Source organism: Pseudophryne corroboree, chromosome 3 (assembly GCF_028390025.1).
Source record: "Pseudophryne corroboree isolate aPseCor3 chromosome 3, aPseCor3.hap2, whole genome shotgun sequence".
Taxonomy (NCBI): Eukaryota; Metazoa; Chordata; class Amphibia; order Anura; family Myobatrachidae; genus Pseudophryne; species Pseudophryne corroboree.
Window position 1 is genome coordinate 140,919,520 of NC_086446.1, and position 9,260 is coordinate 140,928,779.

Consider the following 9,260-nt stretch of genomic DNA (forward strand, 5'->3'; position numbering starts at 1 on the left):
ATTATAAATTTTTAAAGAAAAAAAAAATGAGTGTTTGGGACTGGGAAGGGTGAGGGAGGAGGACATGAATGCACTTTTGTTGTCCAGGGCTTCCATTAACTTAAAGGAGAAGGGTCTGAATGGGTTAAAAAAAAATGTGTGAGGTCCCCCCTCCTTAGTATAACCAGCCTCTTTGAGCCGGTCCTGGTTATTTAAATACTGGGGGGAAAAATGGACAGAGGTTCCCCGTATTTAGACAACCAGCACCGGGCTCTTAGACGGGTCCTGGTTCCAAAAATACGTGGGACAAAAGATGTAGGGGTCCCCCATATTTTTAAAACCAGCACCGGGCTCCACTAGCCAGAGAGATAATGCCACAGCCGGGGGACACTTTTATGTAGGTCCCTGCGGCCCTGGCATTACCCCTCCAACTAGTCACCCCTGGCCGGGGTTCCCTGGAGGAGTGGGGACCCCTTAAATCAAGAGGTTCCTCCCCTCGAGGCACCCAAGGGCCAGGGGTGAAGCCCGAGGCTGTCCCCAGCACCCCTGGGTGGTGGGTGCCGGGCTGATAGCCATAAGTGTAAAAAAAGAACATTGTTTTTTTGTTGTGGAAGTACAAGGCCCAGCAAGCATCCCCCACTTGCTGGTACTTGGAGAACCTCAAGTACCAGCAGGCGGGGAAATAACGGGCTCGCTGGTACCTGTAGTTCTACAACAACAAAAAAATACCCAAATAAAAACACAAACACACACACCGTGACAGTAAAATTATTGAGACAGGCTGTAGCATGTGGATGCATGTAACCCTATAAAAGTGATGGATTGGGTGACTATTACAATACCCACTGTTGCTGTCTGAAAAATGATGGATTTATAGATTGCTCTGCCGAGATATGTTTTTTTTCTAAAATGCACCACAGGTATGGATGGATAGTATACTTGATGACACAGAGGTAGGTAGAGCAGTGGCCTACTGTACCGTACTGCTATATATTATATTATTTATTATTATTATTATTATTATCCTTTATTTATATGGCGCCACAAGGGTTCCGCAGCACCCAATTACAGAGTACATAAACAAATAATCAAACAGGAAAACAGCAACTTACAGTTGATGACAATATAGGACAAGTACAGGGTAAATAAACATAGCTACATCAGCAGATGACACTGGAATAAGTATCAGGTGGCAGAAGACTGCTGGATTTGGTGCAGCTGAAGATTATTAAAGTAAGAAAAGAGTAAGCACATGAGGGAAGAGGGCCCTGCTCGTGAGAGCTTACATTCTAAAGGGGAGGGGTAGACAGACAGGGGTGAGACAGATGGGGTACATAGAGAGCGTGGAACAGAGGTTTAGGATGAGATTTGGCTGGGTTTGGTGAAGAAGTGGGTCTTGAGAGCCCATTTGAAGTTTTGTAGAGAGGTGGAGAGTCTGAGGGGGAGAGGTAGGGAATTCCAGAGAAGTGGTGCAGCACGTGAAAAATCTTGGAGGTAGGAGTGGGAGGAAGTAATCCGTAGGCAGGAGAGTCGGCGTGCATTAGCAGAGCGAAGAGGACGGGTGGGAGTGTAAAGCGAGATAAGATCAGAGATGTAGATGGGAGAGGAGTGGTTAGGGGCTTTGTAAGCAAGTGTGAGAAGCTTGAAATGGATTCTGAAAGGGAAGGGGAGCCAGGGAAGGACTAGTAAGAGAGAAGAGGTGGACGTAGTGCATTTGGTGAGGAAAATGAGCCGGGCAGCAGCATTGACGATATATTGGAGTGGAGAGAGGTATTTGTCAGGAATGCCAGTCAGGAGGAGATTACAGTAGTCCAGTCTGGAGATGACCAGTGAGTGGATAAGAGTCTTAGTAGCATCCTGGGTCAGAAAGGGTCTGATCCTGGAAATATTTTTTAGATGAAAACGGCAGGTTTGTAAGAGGTGCTGAATGTGTGGTTTGAAGGAGAGGGAGGAGTCAAGGATTACTCCAAGACAGCGCACTTGGGGGGTAGAGGAGATAGTAGTGCCATCAATAGATAATGAGATTGTAGGAGGTGAGGTTATGCGGGAGGGAGGGAAGATGATCAGCTCGATCTTAGACATGTTAAGTTTAAGAAAGCGCTGGGACATCCAGGAAGAGATAGCAGAGAGACAGTTGGAGATACGAGTGAGGAGAGTAGGGGAGAGGTCTGGAGAGGAAAGATAGATTTGAGTGTCATCAGCATAGAGATGATATTGGAAACCAAAAGAACTAATGAGCTTACCTAGTGAGGACGTATAGAGAGAGAAGAGGACCAAGGACAGAACCTTGGGGTACCCCTACAGTTAGTGGAAGTGAGGGGGAGGTGGAGTCATGAGAGGAGACAGAGAATGAACGGTCAGAAAGGTAGGACGACAACCAAGAGAGGGCAGTGTTACGCAGACCAATGGAGTGAAGGATTTGCAGTAGGAGAGGATGGTCCACAGTGTCAAAAGCAGCAGAGAGATCAAGTAGAATAAGTAGAGAGTAGTGTCCCTTAGATTTAGCAGCATGGAGGTCATTGCATACTTTTGTAAGGGCAGTTTCAGTGGAGTGGAGAGGACGGAAGCCAGACTGGAATGGGTCAAGCAGTGAGTGTGAGGAAAGAAAGGAAGTAAGGCGGTTGTAGACAATACGCTCAAGGAGTTTGGAGGCAAAAGGGAGAAGAGAGATGGGTCGGTAGTTGGAGAGAGTGTTTGGATCAAGGGTAGGTTTTTTAAGAATAGGAGAGATGAGAGCGTGGTTGAAGGCAGAGGGGACAGTGCCTGATGAGAGGGAGAGATTGAGAAGGTGGGAAAGATGGGAACAAGCAGAAGAAGAGATGTGGCAGAGGAGGCGGGAGGGGATAGGGTCAAGTGGGGAGGTGGTGAGGGGACAGGAACGAATGAGGGCCATGACTTCCTCTCCAGATGCATGGGAGAAAGATGACAGAGTTGGTGCGAGGGATGGGGAGGGTTGGTAAGGGATGGGAGAAGGCTGGTTACTGATAGTCTGGTGTGATGTGATGTCAGCTCTGGTAAAAGTCAGATTTCTTTGTCTCAGATCTTCCTCTAGCCTTGTTCTTATTTCGAGAGTTCCCTTGTGCTGCCTCAGTTGGATCTCCTTCACTTGACAGGGGGGTGCCCGAGCAGCGACCCTCCCCAGCTCTAGCCCAACTCCTACTAACCTGCCAGGTGAGATACTATAATCACGAAGGTGCTTCTCCCAGGGCAAGGCTCACCCATTGCACTCTGGGTGTGCTGCTCCTGCGATTTCCCCAAATGTGGGAAACTTGACTGCATAATTTGTGTTTCCCCTGGTCGGCTCTCGTATAATTCAGATCTCTTTGTCTCAGGTCTCTCTCCAGCCTAGTTTGCTGTCTGTTTCCACTTCTCTTTTCTTGAGCTGCTCCCTTCTATGCCCTTGCGCACTATCCTGACTTCTCCCGTCTGCTTACTTTGTGCCTTCCAACGCACAATGCGAACTACAGGTAGTGCTGCAGGTCCCACACCCTTTTATTTGCCTTACAGAGCAGCTCTGGAGCTGTTACAGTGCCCAGCTGCTGCAAGAAATCAGCTTGAATGCTTCGGGGCTGGGGCATAGCCAACATGAGCCCCACACCGAAGGAGGGTGGAGGTGTTTAATGCGAACTAGGGGTCATCCAAGCGCCGAAAAATGCTGCCATGCCCTGCACGCCCCTTTTCTCTTTTCATATGCAGACGAGGGTTGAAGCCAACTTTGACCCACTGCTTGGATGACATCACCATATGCAAATCCATCTGCTGCAGGCCTTCCCCCAGGAATGCTTGCACTAGTTGTTGCATTTGGTTTGTTGTTTGGGGGTGCTTCAGTATTAGGTAGCCTTCTGCCCTCCCATGTTCATCTGAAAATATGTGTTCTCCCTGCAGTTGTTGTCCCCAGATGAGAGTTCCCTTGTGCTGCCTCAGTTGAATCTCCTTTACTTGACAGAGATGTGCCTGAGCAGCGGCCCTCCCAAGCCCTATCCCAAATCATACTTATTTTGCATAGGAGATACCATGGTCATGAAGATTGTTCTCCCAGGGTGAGGTTCATTCATTGTATTCTGGGTATGCTGACCCGTATGATTTCCCCAAATGTGGGAAACTCGACTGCATTATTTGTGGTAGTGGGGGACTGTGTTTGTTCTTTCCTCTGGTCAGCTCTGGTAAAAGTCAGATTTCTTTGTCTCAGATCTTCCTCTAGCCTTGTTCTTCTTTCGAGAGATTCCTTGTGCTGCCTCAGTTGGATCTCCTTCACTTGACAGGGGGGTGCCCGAGCAGCGACCCTCCCCAGCTCTAGCCCAACTCCTACTTACCTGCCAGGTGATATACTATGATCATGAAGGTGCTTCTCCCAGGGCAAGGCTCACTCATTGCACTCTGGGTGTGCTGCTCCTGTGATTTTTCCAAATGTGGGAAACTTGACTGCATAATTTGTTTTTCCCCTGGTCGGCTCTCGTATAATTCAGATCTCTTTGTCTCAGGTCTCTCTCCAGCCTAGTTTGCTGTCTGTTTCCACTTCTCTTTTCTTGAGCCGCTCCCTTCTATGCCCTTGCGCACTATCCTGACTTCTCCCGTCTGCTTAATTTGACTACAACCACCAATATATTCTGCTGCACTATATATATGCAAAGCTAATTCTGCTGGGTAATTACAACTGACTAAAACCACCAATATATTCTGCTGCACTATATCTATATTTGCAAAGCTAATTCTGCTGGGTAATTACAATTGACTACAACCACCAATATATTCTGCTGCACTATATCTATATATGCAAAGCTAATTCTGCTGAGTAATTACAATTGACTACAACCACCAATATATTCTGCTGCACTATATCTATATATGCAAAGCTAATTCTGCTGGGTAATGCAAATTGAAACATTATTGCATAGTATGTGATTTTGAAGTACTTTTTTAAAGTTTTGAATGATATAGACCCAGTTTAATCTTTGTGGAATGCCTGGTTGTTGTTTTTAAGGTAATTTATTGCCTGGCATTTGAGGGGGTGGGGTGTGGTTACAGATTTCAATTATTGGTTTCACTTGTAATAGTCTTCTACTTAAGTCCAATGGTGTAGGCTGTGCAAAGCCGTTTGGCTGTGCATTTATTGATCTAAGCGTGCATTTTTATCAAAGAGTGATAAAATTGACACATAACAGCAGCGTTCAATCAGCGTTAATTTATCTTCAGCTGATATTGATTGTGAATTGACGTTTCTTCTCTTCTTGTCACCTACAGGTAATTACAATTGACTACAACCACCAATATATTCTGCTGCACTATATCTATATATGCAAAGCTAATTCTGCTGGGTTATGCAAATTGAAACATTATTGCATAGTATGTGATTTTGAAGTACTTTTTTAAAGTTTTGAATGATATAGACCCAGTTTAATCTTTGTGGAATGCCTGGTTGTTGTTTTTAAGGTAATTTATTGCCTGGCATTTGAGGGGGTGGGGTGTGGTTACAGATTTCAATTATTGGTTTCACTTGTAATAGTCTTCTACTTAAGTCCAATGGTGTAGGCTGTGCAAAGCCGTTTGGCTGTGCATTTATTGATCTAAGCGTGCATTTTTATCAAAGCGTGATAAAATTGACACATAACAGCAGTGTTCAATCAGCATTAATTTATCTTCAGCTGATATCGATTGTGAATTGACGTTTCTTCTCTTCTTGTCACCTACAGGTAATTACAATTGACTACAACCACCAATATATTCTGCTGCACTATATCTATATATGCAAAGCTAATTCTGCTGGGTAATGCAAATTGAAACATTATTGCATAGTATGTGATTTTGAAGTACTTTTTTAAAGTTTTGAATGATATAGACCCAGTTTAATCTTTGTGGAATGCCTGGTTGTTGTTTTTAAGGTAATTTATTGCCTGGCATTTGAGGGGGTGGGGTGTGGTTACAGATTTCAATTATTGGTTTCACTTGTAATAGTCTTCTACTTAAGTCCAATGGTGTAGGCTGTGCAAAGCCGTTTGGCTGTGCATTTATTGATCTAAGCATGCATTTTTATCAAAGCGTGATAAAATTGACACATAACAGCAGTGTTCAATCAGCATTAATTTATCTTCAGCTGATATCGATTGTGAATTGACGTTTCTTCTCTTCTTGTCACCTACAGGTAATTACAATTGACTACAACCACCAATATATTCTGCTGCACTATATCTATATATGCAAAGCTAATTCTGCTGGGTAATGCAAATTGAAACATTATTGCATAGTATGTGATTTTGAAGTACTTTTTTAAAGTTTTGAATGATATAGACCCAGTTTAGTCTTTGTGGAATGCCTGGTTGTTGTTTTTAAGGTAATTTATTGCCTGGCATTTGAGGGGGTGGGGTGTGGTTACAGATTTCAATTATTGGTTTCACTTGTAATAGTCTTCTACTTAAGTCCAATGGTGTAGGCTGTGCAAAGCCATTTGGCTGTGCATTTATTGATCTAAGCGTGCATTTTTATCAAACCGTGATAAAATTGACACATAACAGCAGTGTTCAATCAGCGTTCAATCGAAGTGAAAAAGAAGGAAAACAGAAGCACACCAATCTAACAAAACAAAGAAAACTGAAGAACTAATAACAAATGTGAGTCACTTACTCCTCAGATCACTCACCTCCTGATTGTTGCATCTGATTACATAGCACAGAACTACCTTACTTGGACATTTCATAAACCATCCATTTCACCTACAAATGCCTGTATCTGTATTATTGTAATTTTGTTTTTTATGCACAGCTGCACCAATGCAATTTTACCTGCAAACACTTAAAACATCTAACATAATTACCATTGCTTCTTAAACCTCTCACAATCCTTTCATTTCTTACACTCCAAATACTTTTCTGCACCCACTTTATCTACGCTTTTGACTCATTTCATACTAAATCTACACCCCTTGAGCCTACACTGCTTTTCTCACCTGCATTTCTGCAATTCTTCTGCTCGGATTGCCTTACAGTCTCCTCTCCTACTTCCACTTTCCCTCAACCTATTTACCTACTTAACACTATGTCAAGGTTTTCTTATACTCCCCACATCACTAAGTGTCTACCTAATAATGTATCTTTAGCCTTCCCCCCTAGTCTCCTCCACCTCCTCCTCTCTCCCCTCCTCTGTCTCCCCTCCATCCCTCTGTTTCCTTCCCCCACCTTTCCTGTTACCCCACTTTCATTCACCTCTGCCCCATGGTCCTGCTACCCCACAACTCAGCCCTGCTCCCTCTCTCCCTTCCCTGTCACCTCCCCACACCCCCATCCACATCACACTGACCTCCCTCCCTGCCCACCTCCTGCAGTTTCCCCTCCTAGCTCAGGCACCCGTACCATCACTACTCTCTCATCATCCCTGCCCTCAAAGTTAATCCCACCTCATCGCTACAGCAACCCTGAAAATCTAATTCACATCTCTCCCACAAACTCATACCCCCTATCCTGTGCCCTCTGGAATGCCAGATCTGTTTATAACAAACTGGTCCCCACTCATGACCTTTTCATTTCCAACTCCCTACACCTACTAGCCATTACTGAAACTTGGATTACGCCCTCTGACACTACTTCTGCTGCTGCTCTCTCTGCTGGGGGCCTTACATTCACACACACACCCCGACCTGGGGGTCGCCATGGGGGTGGTGTTGGGGTCCTTTTACCTTCTAGTTACTCCTACCAACTCATACCACCAGAACCATCCCTTATATTCTTTACATTTGAGGTCCACGCCATATGCCTCTTCCAACCAGTTTATCTTAGAGTAGCTGTCATTTACCGCCCCCCTGGCACTGCTTCCAAATTAATCGACAACTTTGCTTCCTGGCTTCCTCACTTCCTCTCTTCTGACATTCCCACCATTATCCTAGGCGATTTCAACATCCCTATTGACATCCCCACACAATCCCCTGCCTCTAAACTCCTTAACCTCACCTCTTCACTTGGTCTCTCCCAGTGGACCTCCTCACCCTCCCATGTGAATGGGAGCTCACTGGATCTGGTCTTCACTCACCGCTGTGATATTTCAGATTTTTCCAACTCCCCATTTCCCCTCTCTGACCACCACCTGCTCTCCTTCAACCTATCTCTCTAGACTTCCCCATCTCTACCTCCTAAGGCTACCATCACTAAGCGTAACATTGAAGCTATTGACACCACATTCCTTTCCTCCCTGTTTGACTCACTTCTCTCTCCTATTCTCTCTCTCTCATGCCCTGAACAAGCCACTTCCACATACAATGCTTCCCTTACTTCTGCTCTTGACTCTGTTGCTCCACCAACCACTATTCACCCTCACAAATTAACACCTCAACCCTGGCACACCAAATGCACCAGATATCTGCAAAAATGCTCACGTACGGCTGAGCGACACTGGAGGAAATCACGCTCTAAGGCAGACTTCCTCCATTTCAAACTTATGCTCTCATCCTTCAGTGCTGCCCTTTCTCTTGCTAAACAGTCATACTTCAAGAACCTCATCTCCTCCCAGTCTTCCAACCCCCGGCGCCTCTTTGCCACTCTCAACTCACTCCTCTGCCCACCTCCACCTCGTCTCCCTTCCTCACTCTCTGCTCTTGACTTTGCCACTTACTTCACATCCAAAATTGACTCCATACGTCAGGACATCACATCACACCAGACTATCAGTAACCAGCCTTCTCCCAACCCTTACCAACCCTCCCCATCCCTCGCACCAACTCTGTCATCTTTCTCCCATGCATCTGGAGAGGAAGTCATGGCCCTCATTCGTTCCTGTCCCCTCACCACCTCCCCACTTGACCCAATCCCCTCCCGCCTCCTTTGCCACCTCTCTTCTTCTGCTTTTTCCCATCTTTCCCACCTTCTCAATCTCTCCCTCTCATCAGGCACTGTCCCCTCTGCCTTCAAGCACGCTCTCATCTCTCCTATTCTTAAAAAACCTACCCTTGATCCAAACACTCTCTCCAACTACCGACCCATCTCTCTCCTCCCTTTTGCCTCCAAACTCCTTGAGCGTATTGTCTACAACCGCCTTACTTCCTTTCTTTCCTCACACTCACTGCTTGACCCATTCCAGTCTGGCTTCCGTCCTCTCCACTCCACTGAAACTGCCCTTACAAAAGTATGCAATGACCTCCATGCTGCTAAATCTAAGGGACACTACTCTCTACTTATTCTACTTGATCTCTCTGCTGCTTTTGACACTGTGGACCATCCTCTCCTACTGCAAATCCTTCACTCCATTGGTCTGCGTAACACAGCCCTCTCTTGGTTGTCGTCCTAACTTTCTGACCGTTC

At 45.5% G+C, this 9,260-nt stretch overlaps 3 non-coding genes across 3 annotated transcripts; all 3 read left to right on the forward strand.

The window, feature by feature from the left end:
* The first annotated feature begins 3,135 nt into the window (after window positions 1–3,135).
* Window positions 3,136–3,298, forward strand: LOC134899402 (U1 spliceosomal RNA). Its single transcript, XR_010173078.1, has one exon. It is a non-coding gene; the product is annotated as a U1 spliceosomal RNA (small nuclear RNA).
* Window positions 3,299–3,968: 670 nt separating this feature from the next.
* Window positions 3,969–4,132, forward strand: LOC134899022 (U1 spliceosomal RNA). The gene has a single exon (XR_010172708.1). It is a non-coding gene; the product is annotated as a U1 spliceosomal RNA (small nuclear RNA).
* A 152-nt stretch (window positions 4,133–4,284) lies between these two features.
* Window positions 4,285–4,447, forward strand: LOC134899623 (U1 spliceosomal RNA). The gene has a single exon (XR_010173276.1). It is a non-coding gene; the product is annotated as a U1 spliceosomal RNA (small nuclear RNA).
* Window positions 4,448–9,260: the final 4,813 nt, after the last annotated feature.